Genomic DNA, 24,170 nt, shown 5'->3' on the forward strand with positions numbered 1-24,170 from the left:
GGGGACATGAGTTGGACATGAGTGGGGCCTGGTGGAGGGTGCCCCTGGATGCTGGGGGGTGGGGGTGCTGGGAGACATGAGTTGGACATGAGTGGGGGCCTGGTGGAGGGTGCCCTGCACTGCTGGGGGGTGGGAGTGCAGGGGGACATGAGTGGGGGCCTGGTGGAGGGTGCCCCTGGATGCTGGGGGGTGGGCGTGCAGGGGGACATGAGTGGGGGCCTGGTGGAGGGTGCCCCTGGATGCTGGGAGGTGGGGGTGCTGGGAAACATGAGTGGGGGCCTGGTGGAGGGTGCCCTGCACTGCTGGGGGTGTGGGTGCAGGTGCAGGGGGACATGAGTGGGGGCCTGGTGGAGGGTGCCCTGAACTGCTGGGGGGTGGGGGTGCTGGGAGACATGAGTTGGACATGAGTGGGGGCCTGGTGGAGGGTGCACCACTGTGCTGGGGGGTGGGGGTGCAGGGGGACATGAGTGTGGGCCTGGTGGAGGGTGCCCCTGGATGCTGGGGGGTGGGGGTGCAGGGGGACATGAGTTGGACATGAGTGGGGGCCTGGTGGAGGGTGCCCCTGGATGGTGGGGGGTGGGGGTGCAGGGGGACATGAGTTGGACATGATTGGGGGCCTGGTGGAGGGTGCCCCTGGATGCTGGGGCGTGGGGGTCCAGGGGGACATGAGTGGGGGCCTGGTGGAGAGTGCCCCTGGCTGCTGGGGGGTGGGGGTGCAGGGGGACATGAGTGGGGGCCTGGTGGAGGGTGCCCTGCACTGCTGGGGGGTGGGGGTGCTGGGAGACATGAGTTGGACATGAGTGGGGGCCTGGTGGAGGGTGCCCCTGGATGGTGGGGGGTGGGGGTGCAGGGGGACATGAGTTGGACATGATTGGGGGCCTGGTGGAGGGTGCCCCTGGATGCTGGGGCGTGGGGGTCCAGGGGGGCATGAGTGGGGGTCTGCTGGAGGGTGCCCCTGGATGCTGGGGGGTGGGGGTGCAGGGGGACATGAGTGGGGGCCTGGTGGAGGGTGCCCCTGGATGCTGGGGGTTGGGGGTGCTGGGAGACATGAGTGGGGGCCTGGTGGAGGGTGCACCACAGTGCTGGGGGGTGGGGGTGCAGGGGGACATGAGTGTGGGCATGGTGGAGGGTGCCCCTGGATGCTGGGGGGTGGGGGTGCCGGGGGACATGAGTTGGACATGAGTGGGGCCTGGTGGAGGTTGCCCCTGGATGCTGGGGGGGTGGGGGTGCTGGGAGACATGAGTGGGGGCCTGGTGGAGGGTGCCCTGCACTGCTGGGGGGTGTGGGTGCAGGGGGACATGAGTGGGAGCCTGGTGGAGGGTGCCCCGTACTGGTGGGGGGTGGGGGTGCAGGGGGACTTGAGTGGGGGCCTGGTGGAGGGTGCCCTGCACTGCTGGGGCATGGGGGTGCTGGGAGACATGAGTTGGACATGAGTTGGACATGAGTGGGGGCCTGGTGGAGGGTGCACCACAGTGCTGGGGGACATGAGTGTGGGCCTGGTGGAGGGTGCCCCTGGATGCTGGGGGGTGAGGGTGCAGGGGGACATGAGTTGGACATGAGTGGGGGCCTAGTGGAGGGTGCCCCTGGATGCTGGGGGTGGGGGTGCAGGGGGACATGAGTGGGGGCCTGGTGGAGGGTGCCCCTGGCTGCTGGGGGGTGGGGGTGCAGGGGGACATTAGTGGGGCCTGGTGGAGGGTGCCCTGCACTGCTGGGGGGTGGGGGTGCTGGGAGACATGAGTTGGACATGAGTGGGGGCCTGGTGGAGGGTGCACCACAGTGCTGGGGGGTGGGGGTGCAGGGGGACATGAGTGTGGGCCTGGTGGAGGGTGCCCCTGGATGCTGGGGGGTGGGGGTGCAGGGGGACATATGTTGGACATGAGTGGGGCCTGTTGGAGGGTGCCCCTGGATGCTGGTGGGTGGGGGTGCTGGGAGACATGAGTGGGGGCCTGGTGGAGGGTGCCCTACACTGCCGGGGGGTGTGGGTGCAGGGGGACATGAGTGGGGGCCTGGTGGAGGGTGCCCCTGGCTGCTGGTGGATGGGGTGCAGGGGGACATGAGTGGGGGCCTGGTGGAGGGTGCCCTGCACTGCTGGAGGGTGGGGGTGCTGGGAGACATGAGTTGGACATGAGTGGGGGCCTGGTGGAGGGTGCCCCTGACTGCTGGGGGTGTGGGTGCTGGGAGACATGAGTTGGACATGAGTGGGGGCCTGGTGGAGGGTGCCCCTGACTGCTGGGGGGTGGGGGTGCAGGGGGACATGCGTTGGTGGGCAGTAGTGCAAGGTGACATGTGGGTTGGCTGGGGGGCATGGGCATGGTGGATGGGCTGCCTGCGGGACATGTGCAGGGTAGTCCCCTGTGGTGTGGGCCGCGTTCCAGGGGCCGTGGAGGGTGTAGAGGGAACACCTGGGAGGACCCACACGGGCAATTCACATGTAGTGCTCCCCGCGCACCCCTGGAATACACGTACCCTGATGGAATCGCGTGTGATACTTCCCCCGCACCCCTGAAATACACGTACCCTGCTGCTTTTGCGTGTGATACTTCCCGCGCACCCCTGGAATACACATACCCTGCTGCTTTTGCGTGTGATACTTCCTGCGCACCCCTGGAATACACGTACCCTGATGGAATCGCGTATGATACTCCCCGCGCAACCCTGAAATGCACGTACCCTGCTGTTTTTGCGTGTGATACTTCCCGCGCACCCCTGTAATACACGTGCCCTGATGGAATCGCGTGTGTTACTTCCCGCGCACCCCAGATGTACACGTACCCAGGACAATCGCGTGTGAAACTTCCCGAGAACCACTGAAATACACGCTCCCCGCTTGGCGTTTGCTGTTTGGCAGCCCTGTGAACTGGTCCAGGGTTAGCGCAGCCCTTTGCGATGATTTGGGAATTTTAAAGGCTTTTCCTTGCGCGAGGGCGTTCTTGGGGGCGTAACTGGCGCTGCTGCAGGGTCGCTGCGCCACTCTGCGCCACGGCTGGTTTTGGAGGCTAAAATCCATAAATACGCTGTGCGATGAAAAGGATGTTATCGCATGCGGCTGGCGCAGTGTATCGCACGGGGACACTGTGCGCCAGCCGCGTGCGCCACTTTTGTGCGAATTTCTATGAATTACCCTGTAAGTCTTTGCCAATGTTCTTAGAAGTAGTTTGCCAGAAAAAGAGTTATAAGTCAGTTTAGGGGCAAACAAGACTCCAAAGTTGAGAAGGTTTCACAAACTTTCACTGCGGCAGAAAGGATTTACACACCGCATTTGCACAGTACCTTATTGATGAAGAAAAGCTGTAGCTGAGACAGTTGTTCCTGGCAGTTCCTGCAGATCTCGCTGTTCCTGAGTTTCAGTCGTGGGGACAAGAAGGAGGATGTCGGGAGGTTCCTGCACTGGCCAGGGAAGAAGCCACAAGCTTGGCTAAATGTCAGTTTTAAGGTGTGAGTGCCTTAAAGCCCATAAACTGGTATCCTTCTCACTAGCTATCCAGTTTTCAACAGCACTCTGATGAAAATTCGACCAGTATGGAGACGGTGTCCAGGTGGCTTGCGAGTTGGTTTTGCGAGTTGGTTGTTCCCACCAGCTAAAGGGAAGAAGTCATCCTTGAAGAGGCTTCTCTGTCAAGGGAGTTTCAGGCAATTCGGACCTGCAGCAGGGCTTCACCGGGCAAACCAACGGTCCAGGAGTTGCAGCAGTCGTCTTCCTTCAGCTCGTCTTCGGTTCTTTCGTTCCAGTGGTCGACTCTACCTTCCAAGTACCAGAGACCTGCTTTTAAACAGTTTTCTCCCATTCATTCCAGCCTAGCTGTCACTCACCCAGCAGGCTGGCTGTCCTTTCCGTACAGTCAGCCAGTTAATCACCCCAGAGTGCATTCAGGTCTCCTAGGAGACTAAGCACAGGGGGTTTCGGGCACCTCCCTCACATCCTGTCCACCCCAGACACTCAGGAGCCAGAGGAGAGCTTCAGCGCTGAAGCCCGCCAAAGGCCATCGAACAAAGGGACCAGACCTGGTTTGGCACGCAGAGACAAACACTAGAAGGACCTTTCCTAAAAGAAACGGCAAAAAAAGATGACCAGAGTCTGTTTTTACAGAGGGGTCTTGGGCGGCATATTGAAAAACATAGCTGACCCGATTTTTAGCTACAGGTGTTTGCGGTCGGGAAAAATCATGGTAGTTTGTTCTATAACCACCGCCACCAACCATTTCAAGAGGAAAAGTTAATATTTGACTGTTACATGAGTGCTTAGACATAGGGGATGCTAGGCAACCCAACCCCCTCCAGCACTCGCACTCTATAGGAAGATAGTGTGTGCTGGGTCTATGAATTTAAAAAGACTAGCAAAGCCAATTTGACTTAACATGCACTGGGAGACAGTAGTCAGTCCCAGAGAAGGTATTTAAACCATGGGAAGTCTGAAAGACATCCCTGTGCACCTGCACTGAAGGTGCTGTGTGACACACAAGAAAAGGATGATGTCTATGGAGTTTGTCTAAAAACTCCCTATCCACAGAACACAAAAGTAAAACAAACATCAAAATATATGAAAGAGTGGGAAAAAAGGCTCACACTCTTTCCAGGTAAAAATTAAAATCCTAGAAATGCAGCAAAGTTGCTGGGGGCCTCAAAAGGTAATGGAAATTAGCACATTCTTGAGAATTCTCCCTAACATGCACGTGTGTTCTACGGACAGGGTTTGGGTCCCCAAACTAATTAAAAGTGTGACACACGTGCAGCCGACAGTTACGGACAGACGCGATTTTCCTAGGACCCCGAGGGTGGGATGCGCATGCGCACAAGTGTCCGCCGGACAGGGTTCGGATCCCCAAACTAATTAAAGGTGCGTCACTACTTTGCAGATATGAGGATGGGTTATGCGTTCTACGGACACCTCCATTTTGATTGCGGACAATACGAACAGGGAGAGTGTCCTTAGGACAGCCCCATTGTGGTTAATTACAGACAGGCGGACAGGTTATGTGTCCTACGGACACACCCATTTTGATTGCGGACAGTAGAAACAGGGATAGTGTCCTTAGAACCCCCCCATTTTGGTTAATTGCGGACATCTAGGACCGTCGCACCGTCCGCGGGCTCCCAAACGGCCTTTTTAAAAAAATAAAACACAGCCACATATAGGAACAGTAAACATAATACTTTATTAATATACAAAAATATAGAAATTATGAAAGAGAGGGGGTAGCAGAAACGGAGACATATAGAGGGGAATTAGTGTTTTCTACATGTAGGGTGGTAGGGGAGGAAGGGATTGAAGTCTCATCATAACGTTTTTGGTGATGGGGAATTTTTGGGATGGTTGACTGGGGCATGGAGATGGGTACAGGTGCTTGTAGGACAGGGATATTACATTTTTTCCATGATATGGTTTTCTACAAAGTTCTTCAAAATAATGAAATGGGTCATTAATTGATACATTTATTTTTCTAAATGCTGTAGATTATTTTCCACAGTGTCTGTTTGTTGTTCCATTAGTACATGATGTGCTGTTTGAGTATTATTCTGTATGTACTGTTAAAGAAAGAAAAATGTGTTAGGTACATGTGAAATAATGTGTATTACTTTGCTAACTTTGAAAACTGTAGTGTCTACCATTAGTATCACTGTTTTCAGTCATTTCATCCAGGGGAAAATGTTCTTCAAGCCACTCCAGAGTGCTAGCCATTTCTGTGTAAAAAAAGATACATTCTTTTCTAGTGTATCCTACTAAAGAATGTTTATAACTATAGGAATGAATGTAGTGTACTTACCAGTTTGTTTTTCAGTTGTGCTGTTACTGCTTTGTAGGTGTGCTGTTGATATTTGCTGTGCAGTTTATGTATGGCGTAATTCTGTTGGAGGCATATGTTATTTTATTTTGGTATGTTCCATTATGTTTCATATTCTATGTAATTGGACTGTTGGTGTCTTACATATACAGTTTGTACTTCTTATTTATTTTTGAATGTAATTTATTTATATGCTGTTCTTTGAACATGTTCACTGTGTTTATTGTATGAAACAACAATGTAAGATACCCCCTGAGCTTTTGGACGGTGTTGATGTTGACCGAGTCCGTCCGCGGACATTTACATGGTCCGAGGGCATTGCAGCCACTAGCATGGGAAAGGGGGTTCAGTATGGTATATGTATATAAACTAAGGGTATCCCAGTAAAAACCTATCAAATTCATAATATCTATATCCATATTCAGTGAAAAATAATTGTTTAAGGGACGTTATGGTTACAAGTAAAACCGAAAAACCCCTGAAATGCGCAAGTTATGGTAAGCTAAGCAACCATAACTCGCGCCACCACCGTGCACTGCTAAGAATAACACCCATGACATCAAAGATGACATCACAAATATCATTGATGACATCACATGTCTAGCCCCTTCTTTTTTTGTTCACTGACATATCTAGGGCAGTTGGGTTTATTCACTGACAGTCAGAAACTTAAAATTCAAAAGGTATTACATTTGTAGACATTGCTATTGTCACATGTTCTTACAGTACTTTCCTTAGAATTCAATCGCATCTTATGATTCAATCGCATCTTATGATGCACATACATAGGGGAAGAAGCAGGCCTGAAACACAGCAATCATTTAATTCAAAGCTTACCATAACTGACGAATTTCAGGGGTTTTTCGGTTTTACTTGTAACCATAACGTCCCTTTAAGAAAGTTTTTTCATTGATTTTGATAGGTTTTTAGTAGAGCAAATTAACCATAACGTCCCTTTAACAAAGTTTTTTCACTGTATATATGTATATATATATATATATATATATATATATATATATATATATATATATATATATATATATATATATATATATATATATATATATATATATATTACATGGCCACGATAGTGGCCATGTAGTTATGGTTAAGTTGGTGTTTCCATAGGAAGAGCACTTTTTGGGCGGCTTACAACTTCGCTCCCCCTGGATGAATCCTCACCAAACTTTGCAAAAAAAAGTATATGGCCCACTCTGAATTTTTGTTGCAAGGTTTGGTGAGGATTCGTCCAGGGGGGGCAAAGTTATAGGGGGGGTCCCAAAACTTTTTTTTCCCCCATAGAGTGAATGGGAAAAATGTTTTGCTTGCGCCTACAGCCCAAACTTTTCACCAAATTTAGACCAGGAGCAGCGACTTGGTCCCGAAAGCGTGCTTTTGCAAATTTGGTGAAAATCCGTCAAGTAGTTTTTTTTAAAATGACCAAAAAGTAGGCAAAAAAATTAGTGATATCTGTGTTCGGTCCGCGGACACACTTCCCTGTTCGCTCCGCGGACAGTGTCCTGATTGGCCGAGTGGCTTACGTCATGTCCACGGACATATGGCGTGTTCGCTGATTGGACGGAGTTAAGGGTGAAGCGCGTCAGATTTTCAGTAGCGCCCGCCATCTTGGATTCACGGACAGCGCAGTGAAAGTTTGTTCGAAATCTGTATTTAATAGAGTGTGTTGTTGTGTGGGAGTGTTTGGGGAGGATGGGACGGTTTGAGATAGGTTAAATGTTGTGCTTTTTTATGTGGTGGACGTTCTTTTTGTGTTCGATTTGTCTGCGGACATCGCGGGTGTTCTGAAATGTTCTAAATAAACTGAATGGGTTGTGTTCTGAGGACTCAAAATGTGTCCGTTTTGTTCGCAAGTAAGCTGAAACTGTTCCAAGAACACTCTCGGTGTCCTGAAATGTTCGCAAATAAACAAAATGGGGGTGTTCTGAGGACGCTGTTCGTATTGTTCGTTGTCAAGTTGAAAGAGTTCTAAGAACTCTCGCGGTGTCCTGAAATGTTCGTAGGGGGTGTCCTGAAGACGCTGTCCGTATTGTTCGCTGTCAAGTTGAAAGTGTTCTAAGAACTCTCGCAGTGTCCTGAAATGTTCGCAAATGAAGAAAATGGGGGTGTTTTCTAAGAACTCTCGCGGTGTCCTGAAATGTTCACAAATAAACAAAATGGGGGTGTTCTGAGGACGCTGTCCGTATTGTTGATTGTCAAGTTGAAAGTGTTCTAAGAACTCTCACGGTGTCCTGAAATGTTCGTAGGGGGTGTCCTGAAGACGCTGTCCGTATTGTTCTGTGGCAAGCTGAATGTGTTCTAAGAACTCTCGCGGTGTCCTGAAATGTTCGCAGATAAACAAAATGGGTGTGTGTTCTAAGAACTCTCGCGGTGTCCTGAAATGTTCGCAAATAAACAAAATGGGGGTGTTCTGAGGACGCTGGCCGTATTGTTCATTGTCAAGTTGAAAGTGTTCTAAGAACTCTTGCGAAGTCCTGAAATGTTCATAGGGGGTGTCCTGAAGATGCTGTCCGTATTGTTCTGCAGCAAGCTGAATGTGTTCTAAGAACTCTCGCAGTGTCCTGAAATGTTCGCAAATGAAGAAAATGGGGGTGTTTTCTAAGAACTCTCGCGGTGTCCTGAAATGTTCACAAATAAACAAAATGGGGGTGTTCTGAGGACGCTGTCCGTATTGTTGATTGTCAAGTTGAAAGTGTTCTAAGAACTCTCACGGTGTCCTGAAATGTTCGTAGGGGGTGTCCTGAAGACGCTGTCCGTATTGTTCTGTGGCAAGCTGAATGTGTTCTAAGAACTCTCGCGGTGTCCTGAAATGTTCGCAGATAAACAAAATGGGTGTGTGTTCTAAGAACTCTCGCGGTGTCCTGAAATGTTCGCAAATAAACAAAATGGGGGTGTTCTGAGGACGCTGGCCGTATTGTTCGTTGTCAAGTTGAAAGTGTTCTAAGAACTCTTGCGAAGTCCTGAAATGTTCATAGGGGGTGTCCTGAAGATGCTGTCCGTATTGTTCTGCAGCAAGCTGAATGTGTTCTAAGAATTCTCGCGGTGTCCTGAAATGTTCGCAAATAAACAAAATGGGGGTATGTTCTAAGAACTCACGCGCGGTCCTGAAATGTTCTTATTATTCTATGGCAAGCTGAAAGTGTTCTAAGAACTCTAAGAACTCTCACAGTGTCCTGAAATGTTTGCAAATATACAAAATTGGGGTCTTCGTTGTCAAATTTAAAGTGTTCTAAGAACTCTTGCGGTGTTCTGAAATGTTCGTAGGGGGTGTCCTGAAGACGCTGTTCGTATTGTTTGCTGGTAAATTGAAAGTGTTCTAAGAACACTGGTAATGTCCGCGGACATTAAAAGTTTCCATAGGCCATAGTTGAAATGTTTGAGTGTATGGGTGTGATATGCTGCGGTGGTTCTGGAAGATTTCATTTATAGGTATGTTTTTGTTTTCTAGTACTTGTAGTAAGTACATTAGAAATTCTTGTGGATCTTCCTGTGAATTTATAGTGAATTTAACCATCCCAGCACAGTAGTCCAATTCTTGTCTTATTCCATAAATACTTTATGTGTTATCAGGATTGTTTGCTGCATTTCTGTGAAGTACTAACATTTGCAAACACAATTGGTCTGTACTGTGTAAGTAAATGTTGTCAATAATTGGTGGTAATTGAAATAGAATATTCATTGCTACATTTGCGTAGCAACTTACACCAACTATATTTGAGAGTTTAAATGGACCAGGTAGTTCTGTATCTGACTGCTTTTTTTGGAGTTTGACTTCCTTCTTTGAAGAAGTACCTGGTTTATTTTCCCTAATTGATTCTTTTTTGCTTGTGGTATTTGATGAAGTATTAGTTTCTTTTATTCTCTTTGGAGGATTTGCATTGACATCCTGTTGCATTTCTGTCTGATTTATTTTTCTTTTATAATGTTTTACTTTTTGTGGAACAGAATATGTGTTTAGATGGGGGGTGTATAGTGAGCAAAGTCTATTGTATTCTAAAATGGAAGGAATATCAGCGTTTACTTTACTTGCATAAATAATATGTTGATTAGAATTAGTCCGTCAAGTGTACGTAAGCGTGATAGTGCTACGCAGCTCATGCCTTCTTTAAAGACTGTGTTACCAATATTTATCATTGCTTTGTCTAGGGTAAGACCTTGTGATTTATGAATTGTGACTGCGTATGCAAGAGTTAGAGAAAATTGTTCTCTGCGTACATACATGTCTTTGAAGAGAAGGAATCGAGCTGTTGCGCGTCCTATCCTTTTTTTGTTATGCCAGGAGAGAGTTTCTCAGATACTCTTTTTGTTGAGAGAACAACAGATCGCCATGGCTGTGTTTCAGAAAACAGATTGTTTTGATTTTGGGAGATTCATGGATACATTGGTTGAAGGTGCATGCAGAAAGCTGTGGAGTAGCTGTAGATCTTGGATTTCCACATGTGGAAGTACACTGGCATGGAGTACGTGGAATGAAGTGGTTGGACTTGCTACCTCTTTGTGCTACTTTGGAGACAGAGAAACATCCAGACATAATTGTAATTCATTGTGGAGGGAATAGTTTAGGACATGTGTTTGGAATTTCTTTGCAATTTTCTATGAAGGAAGGACTTGGGAAGGTCATGGACATGTTTCCTAATTCTCAAGTAATATTTTACGGATTGCACAGAGACAAATGTGGCTTCGTCCTTCTTCATTTGGTCCACGAATGGAAAAATCAAGGCGCAATGTTAATAAGGCTGTTTGTGCCTTTCTAAGAGATTTTGGCATGTCCTATTCTCATAATGAAAATATTATGTTTCGTAGTACATACATTTTTCGCAGAGATGGAGTCCATCTTACTTATGCTGGCAATCAGATTTTTTTGACAAATATACAAAATGCATTACGACCTTTTTTAGATTTACAGCATCTATTTTGAAGTAGGTGTTAAGTATTTATAATTTTTCACATACAAACACCTTCCAAAGGCTCTTTTAAGAGCCACCACTTCCTACCAGAGAAAATTGCAATGGTTATGATAGGGTACCAACCCAATTTTTTTGATGTCCGCGGACTTCTCAAAAATACAAAGGGCCCTGCTTCATTTATTTTCACTTTTATTTTTTAACTGTGAAAGGTGTCTCTGAAAAGAGCCTTATTTTTTTTTGATTTTTGTAATTTTGTTTTTTTTGTGGTTTTTTAGACACGACACACTAGGAGAGGAGGGGAAAGGAGGGTAAAGGGGGGACACCAAACGCAGGGATAAGAAAGGGCGAGCTGAGAGAGGAAGATGTAGAGTGGGTTTTATTTGGGTAGTGAGCAGGTCTTCTCGTGCTCTGAGACGATAGTCTCAAAAGCACTCCGAAGTCGCTCCCCCTGCAGAGTCCTGTGTCACAGTACATACATACAACTGTGACCCTCGAAAGGTAAGGGTCATCAGAATTCTGTATGGCCCGTGAGGCAGCTTGAGGAAGACGCTGTCCCACAGAGGTGGTCCTTGTGGTGACAGGATCAGAAACGGAGGATGAAGTAGAGGAAATCAACCTACTACGTTCTTCGCAAGGTTGTGCCCCAGAGTGAAATGACCTCAGGTGTCGCTTCATGGTCATGGTCCCAAAGCTGTACGAACCGTGCTTCCCGCGACTGAGTATCATTTTGCACTCATTGCAGATAACACGGTTCGCACGAGCCTTAGGACCATTCCCATAAATGGAAAATAACCGCCACACCCAAGACTCACGTCTAGTGCGGGTAGTAGGGATTTCCTCTACCTCATTCTCGTCATCCTCTTCTTCCTCCTCTGCATCCTCACTCCTGTTCCCCTCTTCAGGCCCTTGGGAAGGTGGTGGTAGTGGAGGGGGTGGGGGTGGTGCTGAAGCAGGTGCAGCACCAGGTGGCAGTTCTGAAGCCAGGGATGCCATCTTGATGCTGTAATCAGCAAGTTGCACGAGAAATAGCTGTGCTCTGAAGAATAGCCAGAAACACAATGAGAATAAGCTCTAGGGCATGGTCTTTTATAGGGGTGCTTGTATGCGGTTCGCGAACATGCGCGCTGTCAGCGGACAGATCGAACACAAAAAAGGGTTCAAAAAGTTTCTAAAGATATGTAGAAACTCAGGATTACTATGTGGGACTTGTGCCATGATGAGTTTTTATGGAAAAATATTGTGGATTACTGGAAAATGTACTTTTAATTTGTTTGGGGGCCACGAACAGTGTCCGCTTTCAGAACACACGATCAGCATGGGCGCGGTCACATGATTGCTTCGCGAACAAATTCGCGAAGGAAGTGGCTGTCCGCAGGACACCAAATGCACGGACATTGGTTTGCGCATGCGCGTTGATGTTCTACGGACAGTGTTCTGGTCCTGAATTAATTAAAAGTGCGTCACACATCAAACAAACATTTCTGTACATCGCGTGTGTTCTAGAACAGTTTAAACTTGCTGGCGAACACTACGGACAGATATAGTGTTCTTTAGGACACTTCCATTTTCGTTTGATTACGAACATTTCAGGACACCAGTTGGGTTCTTAGAACAGTTTCAACTTGCTAGCGAACAGTACGGACAGGTATAGTGTTCTTCAGGACACCTCCATTTTCGTTTATTTACGAACATTTCAGGACACCCGTGCTGTCCGCGGACATCTACATTGTTTTTAAAAAAATAAAAAATGGGAACTAATTACAACACAATATAAAAAATGTAACTTTATTTCACATATACTAATCATTTACGACAGAGAAGGTGAGGCAGAAACAGAAACAAAAACAGGAGAATTAGGGGTTTCAACATGATTGGTATCAGGTGAAGAAGGGATGGAAGTCTCATCAAAACGTTTTGGATTATGGAGAGGGTTTGGGGATAATTGACTGGGAAATGGTGAGGGGGACAAGTACATGTGGGACAATGGTATGAGGTTTTTGTTTTAAAATGATCCTCAACAAAAGTTTTCAAATTATTAAAATTGCTCAATAATAAATCCATTTTTTCTTTTAAGCTGTCAAGCGTGTTTTCCATAACAGTTTCTTCAGATATATTTTCTATTTTGGTATGCTCTGTACAAAAAGAAATATATATGTTAAATATATATAAAATAATAACAATTAAATGGTTTATATTGTAAAGTGTGTACCATTCGCTTCACTATTTTCTGACATTTCGTCATGTGGGAAGTGCTCCTCTAGCCATTCCAGAGTACTAGACATTTCTGTGAAAAAAAAATATATATAATATTTTTTTTTAATCTAATACAGAAAGTTTATAAAGATATGAGTAAAATGATGTACACTTACTATTTCAGATAAGATATGTTCTGAGTACTCTGTAGGTCTGGTCTTGGTCTTAGTTGTGGAGTGTCTGTGAGGTAATTATGTTGGAAGCCAATGTATCTTCTCTTGGTATATTCCATTTGAGAACATATTGTATTTAAATGAATGGTTAGTGTGGTACATATATGGGTTACATTTCTTATGTATTACTACATATAATATGCATGTGAATTTTTTAAATGTTATCATGTTGTAATATAACAATTAAACATACCCCCCCAGACTTTTTAGGTAGTGGTACTGTTGTCCGAACATGTCCGCGGACATCAAAAAAGTTCGCGGACATCACATTCAGTTGAAGTGGTTCAGTATGTTCCATATTACATGTACATAAAGTCAAAGTTACTATTGTTAAGCTTTGCTACTAAAAACCTATGAAATTCAGTGAAAAAAGCTTTGTTAAAGGGACATTATGGTTAAGTTGCGCTACTAAAAACCTCTAAAAACCTATGAAATTCAGTGAAAAAACTTTGTGAAAGGGACGTAAAACCGAAAAACCCTTGAAATTTGCCAGTTATGGTAAGCTAAGCAACCATAACTCACGCCACTACCGTGCACTGTTAAGACTAACACCCAGGACATCAAAGATGACATCACAAATGTCATTGATGATATCACTGATGACATTACATGTGTGGCTCTCCCTTTTTTCCTTTACTGACATATCTAGGCCACATGGTTTTCTTCAGTAACAGTCAGGAATTAAAAGTGGAAAAGGTAGTATATTTGTAGACTTATCCTTCAAGTATGTTCTTACAAAAATTCCCTTAGGGTCCAGTCATATCATATGAAACATATACATAGGGGAAGACACAAGCTTGAAAGATAGCAATCCTTTCTGTGCATTAAAATAATCAGTAGAGTTGTCAGCACTTTCTGATAGTTCTGTTGTTTTTTTATTACTGTACTATCCCTGTATAAGCTGCTATTTTTATATCTTGTAGTCACACTACGTTCATTAGAGTCCAGGCATCATGTGATATATATACATAGGGTAAGTAGCAGCTTTGAAACAGAACAATCATTTATCTGCATGAAGATAATCAGTTAGTTTATGAACACTTTTTGCTACTACTGCTGCTGTTTTTCTCTTACTTCAATTTCTTTGTATATACTCATATTTGTATGTGGTGTTGTCTCTTTGTTTTTTTTTCTATAATAATGCCATTATGTAGTAAGTGGGTTTTATTATCTTTATCACATTTTTCATAGTATTCAAAAGTCTAATAAGAAAACAGTTATCATTTCACTATTTAACATGGCAAGCTTATGAATATTGCATCTCCATCATGTTTGCTGCACACAATACCTACGTTTCTACATGAGCACGTTAGTATATTGATTGACTAATTAGCCCTTGATATTTATTCCAATGATCCTTCACATTTTTTTTATTAACATTACAATAAGAAACCCTTGTACAGACTTTTCATGAAAGGTAAATGCACATGTGATGTCATCAGTGATGTCATCAATGACATTTGAAATGTCATCTTTGATGTCCTTGGTGTTAGTCTGAGCAGTGCACGGCAGTGGCGCAAGTTATGGTTGCTTAGCTTACCACTGGCGAATTTCAAGGGTTTTTCGGTTTTACTTGGAACCATAACGTCCCTTTAACAACGTTTTTTCACTGAATTTCATAGGTTTTTAGTAGCGCAACTTAACCATAACGTCCCTTTAACAAAGTTTTTTTCACTGAATATATATATATTTAAGCAAAGCAAAAAAGACTGCAAAGTCTTAGTTTCGTGAAAGCTGCACTCCCATCTGGTTTTGGAATCCACTCGAATCAAGCATGAATTGCCCAAAAAAGACTTCAATTGGGAACCAACGGAAAGGAACTGCTCCACAAAAGTTGCATTAGATGTAAAACTTGACTAAGTAATTAGCGGTTTAAAAAGGCTTCCCAGTAGCATGAGAGGCTAACTGACGCGTTTCCCCACACTCCTGTGGCTTGCTCACAGTAACTCCGCCCTGTAGTGGGAGCTCATTTAACCCATGACACAACAACAAACATTGAAGAGGTGACTTACAAAACTGTTGCCTTTAATGTTGGCCATCTTGGAAAAGGCAAGTATTGCTCGCAAAGTGCGAGTATATTACAATATTCTCAGAAGTGAGATTTCTTCCAGTGTTTGTAAATAGAACAGGTAAGTGTTCAATATATAAAATCTAAATACTTAGAATATGAAAATGTTACAATTTACAAAACGGGATTTAATACTGCCACCATTACCTTCAAAGCGAAGCAAGAGTCATATAATATCAAACACTGTCATTCCGTTATTTGCACATTACCTCGTTTCTATATCTGCACGGCAAATATGTACAGGTCTCAATGAAAAGACACTGTTCTGCCAGCACCTTTTTCAAGTTTGATAAGGCTTTGTATGTCGAGACCATATTCGCATGTTACCATGTTGATATATGTAAGCCCGTAAACATGACTTTGCCCATATATAGGACCTAAAACCATGAGCATAAAAGTTCTTTATAGTGGCATTTATGTAGTAAGATATAGATGAAATCCTTCTATAAAGTGCTAATGCATAGTGCAAAAGAGAAGCAGCATGGTTTAATGACCGGAACATAATATCTCCGTCATTGATTAAAGTGCAAGTGCCTTTTGACCAGTTAAAACCAATATCTCTACAATTCATATGTTTTACACAAACTGCACATTCATACCATTTATAGCTAATTGACATGACCCTGATGGTTATTAAGTGTCACTAGTCCGCCATTAGGGGTATTCAGCAATAAAAGATTACAATTTTTGGGTGCAGGCAAGGTGCTTCTATGTTGTTAAAAAGGTGATTAGCATGAAATATATATGACATGTCTTAGAATAAAAATACCTTTTGAATACTCATGAAAAACCTAAATAATTCGTAACGGTCATGCCAATGGTCGGTCCTTAATTCTCAATAGGGTGTTCAGACAGTTATACGATGAATCAAATATAACAAAAAATAATTAATACATGTACATAAATGACATCATCTAAAAAAACAAGGCCACATATCAGTTCTTTATCATTGACAGTATGACTCTTCAATAGTTTATAAATATTTGCATATGGTGGCAATGAGATGATCCTCCCTTCTAAGAATCATTGGCCGGTATAACAGTAAGTTAGTACATCTAAAATTCAATCTAAATTATCTGTGCCTATATGTATGTGTGTCATCAAATAAATGAAAAATTACAAATTGACTTATAATCCATCACCAAAAACAAGAAAAGGAAGACAGGGCAAGAGATCAAGAACAAATAAAGGGAAAGAAGCAACCAATAGAAAAGATTAATTAGTAAATTGTATCTCAAAAAGAAAGTGCAAGTGCAAATGCCCAGATGTTCCATGACCGGTCTATCCAAGTTGTCAGAATTTTCAGCTGGGATCTGCTCACTTTCATGCTGAAGGGTGACCAATGTGGTAAGAGTGTCCCTATCTGCAATAATAACATCTGTTTGTCCTTCCAGTGGCGTTTTCGATTTCTTTTTGTGTGTGTTTGAGGCAAATAACTTTTTTAGCCTCAACTTGCGCACAGAACTGTCCAAGTCTAGCCTCGTCTGCACATAATAAAAACCTGCCAGAGGGCAAAAATTGAGTCCCAATTTAAATACTTTTGTCTCTTCTGCTGTCAGAACAGGATTGGACTAGTTGACAATTTGTTGTTCATGTGGACTTTGCTCAACGTTATTGTTCATTTGCCAGAGCGCTGGGATCTTGGAGAAGGGTTGTTGTTTGTATTTGTTACCCATCTGCCCCCTCCTCGTGGCTTTCTGCCACCTCTTCCTCTTCCTCTTGTTGAGGCTGCACTTCCTTGTATTTTTTTGTTGTTGTTTGAGCGGCCATCCTGGCATAGCAGCTTCATTTCTTCTAAAAAATAGAGGTGTACTATGGGTTCTTCATCTTCATTGTGACATCAGATTCAGAATTAGATGCCATGGATTCATAATTAGTTTAATTTGCTGATCCTAAGGGAACCACCGTCTCCTTTACCTTTTGCCTCATTTGGTCAAAGCTATGTGCAAAGGTATACACTCTGCCCTTTTCATAGTCGTCTTTGTCACGTAGAAACCTTCGCTGTTTCCTCAATTTTATCTCCTCTTTATATGTTTTTAGACCATTCTCTATGTTGATTTTAAGTTTCTTCCCTTCTTCGCTTTCTTTTATACTCTTGAGTTTTTCTTCAAGCTCGTTTATTTGTGCAAGAATTTTTGTCCGATCACTCCCAGCATATTTAACTAAAATGCACAAAAAAGTATTTGAACATTGATCAGAGGCATCACCCCATTCTCTGAGCATAATCGGGTCCTGTTTGTCAAAGGATGGTATTGTCAGGATTCTTAATCCACGGGGAATTCGACCCACATCCAGGTAATTCTGCAAAGAATGTTCTTCCCACCATTTGCTTGTTTCTTTCTTCTTTAGCTTCTCTAATTCTTTCAAAAGTGAGATTTCCATATTGTGCCTTACTTTCTCTGTTCTTGTCATGTCCTTCTCCTTGGCTGTGGGTAGGGTTTCATTGAACAGGCTGGATGCCTGCTCTTTTCTTGTAGCCTCTATGCTGGCCTGGGAAGCCATAAATGTTTTGTAATAGCAAAAGTGTTGTGTCCCCAAAGCACAAACAGTGCTAATTGTATTGTGGATTCCAAAGAAACAAAGCGCACGCATGTGCGTATGATGTTCACTGATTTACACTGAAATAAATGTCCGTGCAGTGAGGCAAAAAGGAGAAAGGTACACGCCAGACACCCAAACTTAATTAAGTTTGCACAGCGCGATAGGCTGGCAGAAGCACTTACCCCCGCTGTGTCTTCCGGCTGCGTCCTCCGACACTTTCACCGTATCGGGCGGCAGGCTCCCTTCAGCTGTTTGCGTGTAGTGGGTGAGATCCAAGGAAATCCTTACAGTTTAGGTTTCTTCGCCGCTTCCAGGAAGTATTTTTCAACACCGGAAGGTGCGATAGACATCAGAAATACTTCAGAGCGCGAATGATCAATTGTTCGCCAGTGCTGCTTAACGCTGTAACGTCCTCAGCGTGGAATAGATTTAAGCAAAGCAAAAAAGACTGAAAAGTCTTACAGGCGATTCATGGAATAAATGTGCGCCGAAAATCCCGGCGCAGAGGGGCCAATACGTGCGCTGCACCGAAAATTAGCGAAAAGCGCAGGGAAACCAGCGCACGTCGATTCATGGAAGTCCGTGCGCAAGAAAAGCAGAGGACGTGCGCTGAAAAAGCGCGCTGCGCAGGCCGGCGCACAGGTCAACCAACGTCGTGCGCCACGGCCACTGCGCTATCACTCCGAGCGCAGCGCACAGCTCTAAAGTAGGCGGAACACAGGGCGGGACACTCGGAATGGGGAATAAAATGGGGCACAACACTCGGAATGGGGAAGAATGTGGGCGGCACGGGGAAAGTATAGGAGGCAAGTGCGCGGAACGCCCACACGCTCGCATACAACACGTATTCATGGAATAGAATAGGGCAAAAAAGCGCACGCTCAAAGCAGCGCACAGGCACAAACAGGCACAAACACGACCGCCACAAGAAAGCAGGCGGTAGCGTCTCTGCGCCTGCAAGAAATGTGCGCTAAAAGGTGCGCCAACAAATAGCACCTATATACAGACATGATCAATGTCCAATACTGTGGCCCTCCAGGACAAATGACGTACAAAGGGGTACCCACAAACACAGACACGCGCTGAGAGAAAAAATAAACGTGTGCGTGCATACCGGGGTGCGCGGGAAGTTGCACACGCGATATGGCCGGGTACGTGGATTACAGGGGTGCGCGGGAAGTTCCACACGCGATTAGTCAGGGTACGTGGATTGCAGGGGTGCGCGGGAAGTTCCACACGCGATATGGCCGGGTACGTGGATTTCAGGGGTGCGCGGGAAGTTCCACACGCGATATGGCCGGGTACGTGGATTTCAGGGGTGCGCGGGAAGTTCCACACGCGATATGGCCGGGTACGTGGATTTCAGGGGTGCGCGGGAAGTCCCACACGCGATATGGCCGGGTACGTGGATTTCAGGGGTGCGCGGGAAGTTCCACACGCGATATGGCCGGGTACGTGGATTTCAGGGGTGCGCGGGAAGTTCCACACGCGATATGTCCGGGTACGTGGATTTCAGGGGTGCGCGGGAAGTTCCACACGCGATATGGCCGGGTATGTGGATTTCAGGGGTGCGCGGGAAGTCCCACACGCGATATGGCCGGGTACGTGGATTTCAGGGGTGCACGGGAAGTCCCACACGCGATATGGCCGGGTACGTGGATTTCAGGGGTGCGCGGGAAGTTCCACACGCGATATGGCCGGGTACGTGGATTTCAGGGGTGCGCGGGAAGTTCCACATGCGATATGTCCGGGTACGTGGATTTCAGGGGTGCGCGGGAAGTTCCACACGCGATATGGCCGGGTACGTGGATTTCAGGGGTGCGCGGGAAGTCCCACACGCGATATGGCCGGGTACGTGGATTTCAGGGGTGCGCGGGAAGTTCCACACGCGATATGGCCGGGTACGTGGATTTCAGGGGTGCGCGGGAAGTTCCACACGCGATTAGTCAGGGTACGTGGATTTCAGGGGTGCGCGGGAAGTTCCACACGCGATTAGTCAGGGTACGTGGATTGCAGGGGTGCGCGGGAAGTTCCACACGCGATATGGCCGGGTACGTGGATTTCAGGGGTGCGCGGGAAGTTCCACACGCGATATGGCCGGGTACGTGGATTTCAGGGGTGCGCGGGAAGTTCCACACGCGATTAGTCAGGGTACGTGGATTGCAGGGGTGCGCGGGAAGTTCCACACGCGATATGGCCGGGTACGTGGATTTCAGGGGTGCGCGGGAAGTTCCACACGCGATATGGCCGGGTACGTGGATTTCAGGGGTGCGCGGGAAGTTCCACACGCGATATGGCAGGGTACGTGGATTTCAGGGGTGCGCGGGAAGCCCCACACGCGATATGGCCGGGTACGTGGATTTCAGGGGTGCGCGGGAAGTTCCACACGCGATATGGCCGGGTACGTGGATTTCAGGGGTGCGCGGGAAGTTCCACACGCGATATGTCCGGGTACGTGGATTTCAGGGGTGCGCGGGAAGTTCCACACGCGATATGGCCGGGTACGTGGATTTCAGGGGTGCGCGGGAAGTCCCACACGCGATATGGCCGGGTACGTGGATTTCAGGGGTGCGCGGGAAGTTCCACACGCGATATGGCCGGGTACGTGGATTTCAGGGGTGCGCGGGAAGTTCCACACGCGATTAGTCAGGGTACGTGGATTTCAGGGGTGCGCGGGAAGTTCCACACGCGATTAGTCAGGGTACGTGGATTGCAGGGGTGCGCGGGAAGTTCCACACGCGATATGGCCGGGTACGTGGATTTCAGGGGTGCGCGGGAAGTTCCACACGCGATATGGCCGGGTACGTGGATTTCAGGGGTGCGCAGGAAGTTCCACACGCGATTAGTCAGGGTACGTGGATTGCAGGGGTGCGCGGGAAGTTCCACACGCGATATGGCCGGGTATGTGGATTTCAGGGGTGCGCGGGAAGTTCCACACGCGATATGGCCGGGTACGTGGATTTCAGGGGTGCGCGGGAAGTTCCACACGCGATATGGCAGGGTACGTGGATTTCAGGGGTGCGCGGGAAGTCCCACACGCGATATGGCCGGGTACGTGGATTTCAGGGGTGCGCGGGAAGTTCCACACGCGATATGGCCGGGTACGTGGATTTCAGGGGTGCGCGGGAAGTTCCACACGCGATATGTCCGGGTACGTGGATTTCAGGGGTGCGCGGGAAGTTCCACACGCGATATGGCCGGGTACGTGGATTTCAGGGGTGCGCGGGAAGTCCCACACGCGATATGGCCGGGTACGTGGATTTCAGGGGTGCGCGGGAAGTTCCACACGCGATATGGCCGGGTACGTGGATTTCAGGGGTGCGCGGGAAGTTCCACACGCGATTATTCAGGGTACGTGGATTTCAGGGGTGCGCGGGAAGTTCCACACGCGATTAGTCAGGGTACGTGGATTGCAGGGGTGCGCGGGAAGTTCCACACGCGATATGGCCGGGTACGTGGATTTCAGGGGTGCGCGGGAAGTTCCACACGCGATATGGCCGGGTACGTGGATTTCAGGGGTGCGCGGGAAGTTCCACACGCGATTAGTCAGGGTACGTGGATTGCAGGGGTGCGCGGGAAGTTCCACACGCGATATGGCCGGGTACGTGGATTTCAGGGGTGCGCGGGAAGTTCCACACGCGATATGGCCGGGTACGTGGATTTCAGGGGTGCGCGGGAAGTTCCACACGCGATATGGCAGGGTACGTGGATTTCAGGGGTGCGCGGGAAGTCCCACACGCGATATGGCCGGGTACGTGGATTTCAGGGGTGCGCGGGAAGTTCCACACGCGATATGGCCGGGTACGTGGATTTCAGGGGTGCGCGGGAAGTTCCACACGCGATATGTCCGGGTACGTGGATTTCAGGGGTGCGCGGGAAGTTCCACACGCGATATGGCCGGGTACGTGGATTTCAGGGGTGCGCGGGAAGTCCCACACGCGATATGGCCGGGTACGTGGATTTCATGGGTGCGCGGGAAGTTCCACACGCGATATGGCCGGGTACGTGGATTTCAGGGGTGCGCGGGAAGTCCCACACGCAAATTGGCTGTGTGCTCCCAGGCATTACCTGTACACCCTCCACGGCCCCTGCAGGCAGCACACACCACAGGGAACTACCCTGCACACCTGCTCATGTCTCCCACCACCCCCACCCCCCATCCACCAGGGACACCCTCCACCAGGCCCCCACCCATGTCTCCCGCCACCCCCACCCCCCACCCCCCAGGGGCACCCTCCACCAGGCCCCCACCCATGTCTCCCACCACCCCCACCCCCAGCACTGTGGGGAACCTGCCAGCAGGCCCCCACCCATGTCCAACCCATGTCTCCCACCACCCCCACCCCCCATCCACCAGGGGCACCCTCCACCAGGCCCCCACCCATGTCTCCCACCACCCCCACCCCCCATCCACCAGGGACACCCTCCACCAGGCCCCCACCCATGTCTCCCACCACCCCCACCCCCCATCCACCAGGGACACCCTCCACCAGGCCCCCACCCATGTCTCCCACCACCCCCAGCACTGTGGGGAACCTGCCAGCAGGCCCCCACCCATGTCCAACCCATGTCTCCCACCACCCCCACCCCCCATCCACCAGGGACACCCTCCACCAGGCCCCCACCCATGTCTCCCACCACCCCCACCCCCCACCCCCCAGGGGCACCCTCCACCAGGCCCCCACCCATGTCTCCCACCACCCCCACCCCCCATCCACCAGGGACACCCTCCACCAGGCCCCCACCCATGTCTCCCACCACCCCCACCCCCCATCCACCAGGGACACCCTCCACCAGGCCCCCATCCATGTCTCCCACCACCCCCAGCACTGTGGGGAACCTGCCAGCAGGCCCCCACCCATGTCCAACCCATGTCTCCCACCACCCCCACCCCCCATCCACCAGGGACACCCTCCACCAGGCCCCCACCCATGTCTCCCACCACCCCCACCCCCCACCCCCCAGGGGCACCCTCCACCAGGCCCCCACCCATGTCTCCCACCACCCCCACCCCCCATCCACCAGGGACACCCTCCACCAGGCCCCCACCCATGTCTCCCACCACCCCCACCCCCCATCCACCAGGGACACCCTCCACCAGGCCCCCACCCATGTCTCCCACCACCCCCACCCCCAGCACTGTGGGGAACCTGCCAGCAGGCCCCCACCCATGTCCAACCCATGTCTCCCACCACCCCCACCCCCAGCACTGTGGGGAACCTGCCAGCAGGCCCCCACCCATGTCCAACCCATGTCTCCCACCACCCCCACCCCCAGCACTGTGGGGAACCTGCCAGCAGGCCCCCACCCATGTCCCCCTGGCCCCAGGTCCTGACGATACACAATCATGGCAGTAATGGCCAGCATACCCAGCACAAACACCCAGGCAAGGATTGCATGCACCCACATAGTGAATGCAATCACATGACACAACCCCAAAGGCAAGTATGCAAAAGAACACATGTCCGTCACACACACATACACAATGGGTGCAAGTGAATGTCAAAACCCATAGCATGACATGTAAGAAACCAAAGAGAAAATAACACAAGTGTAAGATAATATAAAAATGTATTAAAAACAAAAATCAAGTAAACCAATAAAACATACAACTATGTGGCAAAGTAAATAAAAGGTCCATGTCCGAGAACAAAAATGATAAACCAAAAAACAAAGGATTAAAAAATCAATAGAATTTGTCCAAAGCAAAACCATGTAGTAGGAAATCAAAGAAAAACCATTACGTCATGGTGTAAACAATAAAAAAATTAAAAAATGTATCTCCCAAAATATAACAATATATACAGGAATGTTCCAGGGTCCATGAGCCCAACACCACAAATGAAACCTAATACTAACTAATAAAATAAATATGTACAAAAAAGTGGCCATTGTCCGAGCGGTCCAAAATAATAAAAATAAATAAAGGAAACCTAGCACTAACTAACTAAAAAACTATATACAAAGGCAGCGGGCTAGTCCTGCGGCTCACTTGGTGATGCTGGCCAGGGCATCCTCGAACTCCATGTCAATGTCCTGGAGGCGGGACTCTGTCCTGGCCCCGAGGTCTCGCAGGGACAACCCCATGTGCTCACCAAAATCCCTGCGAGCCTCCTCGAGGCACTCAGCCCGCCTCAATGCCCGACGCATGGAGATCTCCGCCCTGGCCATGGCGAGCCGCTCCTCTTCCGCTCGCTGCCGCTCCGCACCTATCCGCTGGCCAAACTCCTCCCACACGGAACACACCGCCATGCCAGGGTTGCCCTGCCCTCCGGCCGATGCCTGCCCCTCTGATCTTGATGGCCCTGAGCCATGATGCCTCCCACGTCGAGCCCGCTGCTGCCTCCGACGCCACTGCCTCTGCCAGCACGACGGCATCCAGGCTGATGGTAACCACCGACGCCGTCGTGCACGTGCCCTGCCCGATGAT

Source organism: Ambystoma mexicanum, chromosome 4q, assembly GCF_040938575.1.
Source record: "Ambystoma mexicanum isolate Mex_15411 chromosome 4q, UKY_AmexF1_1, whole genome shotgun sequence".
NCBI lineage: Eukaryota > Metazoa > Chordata > Amphibia > Caudata > Ambystomatidae > Ambystoma > Ambystoma mexicanum.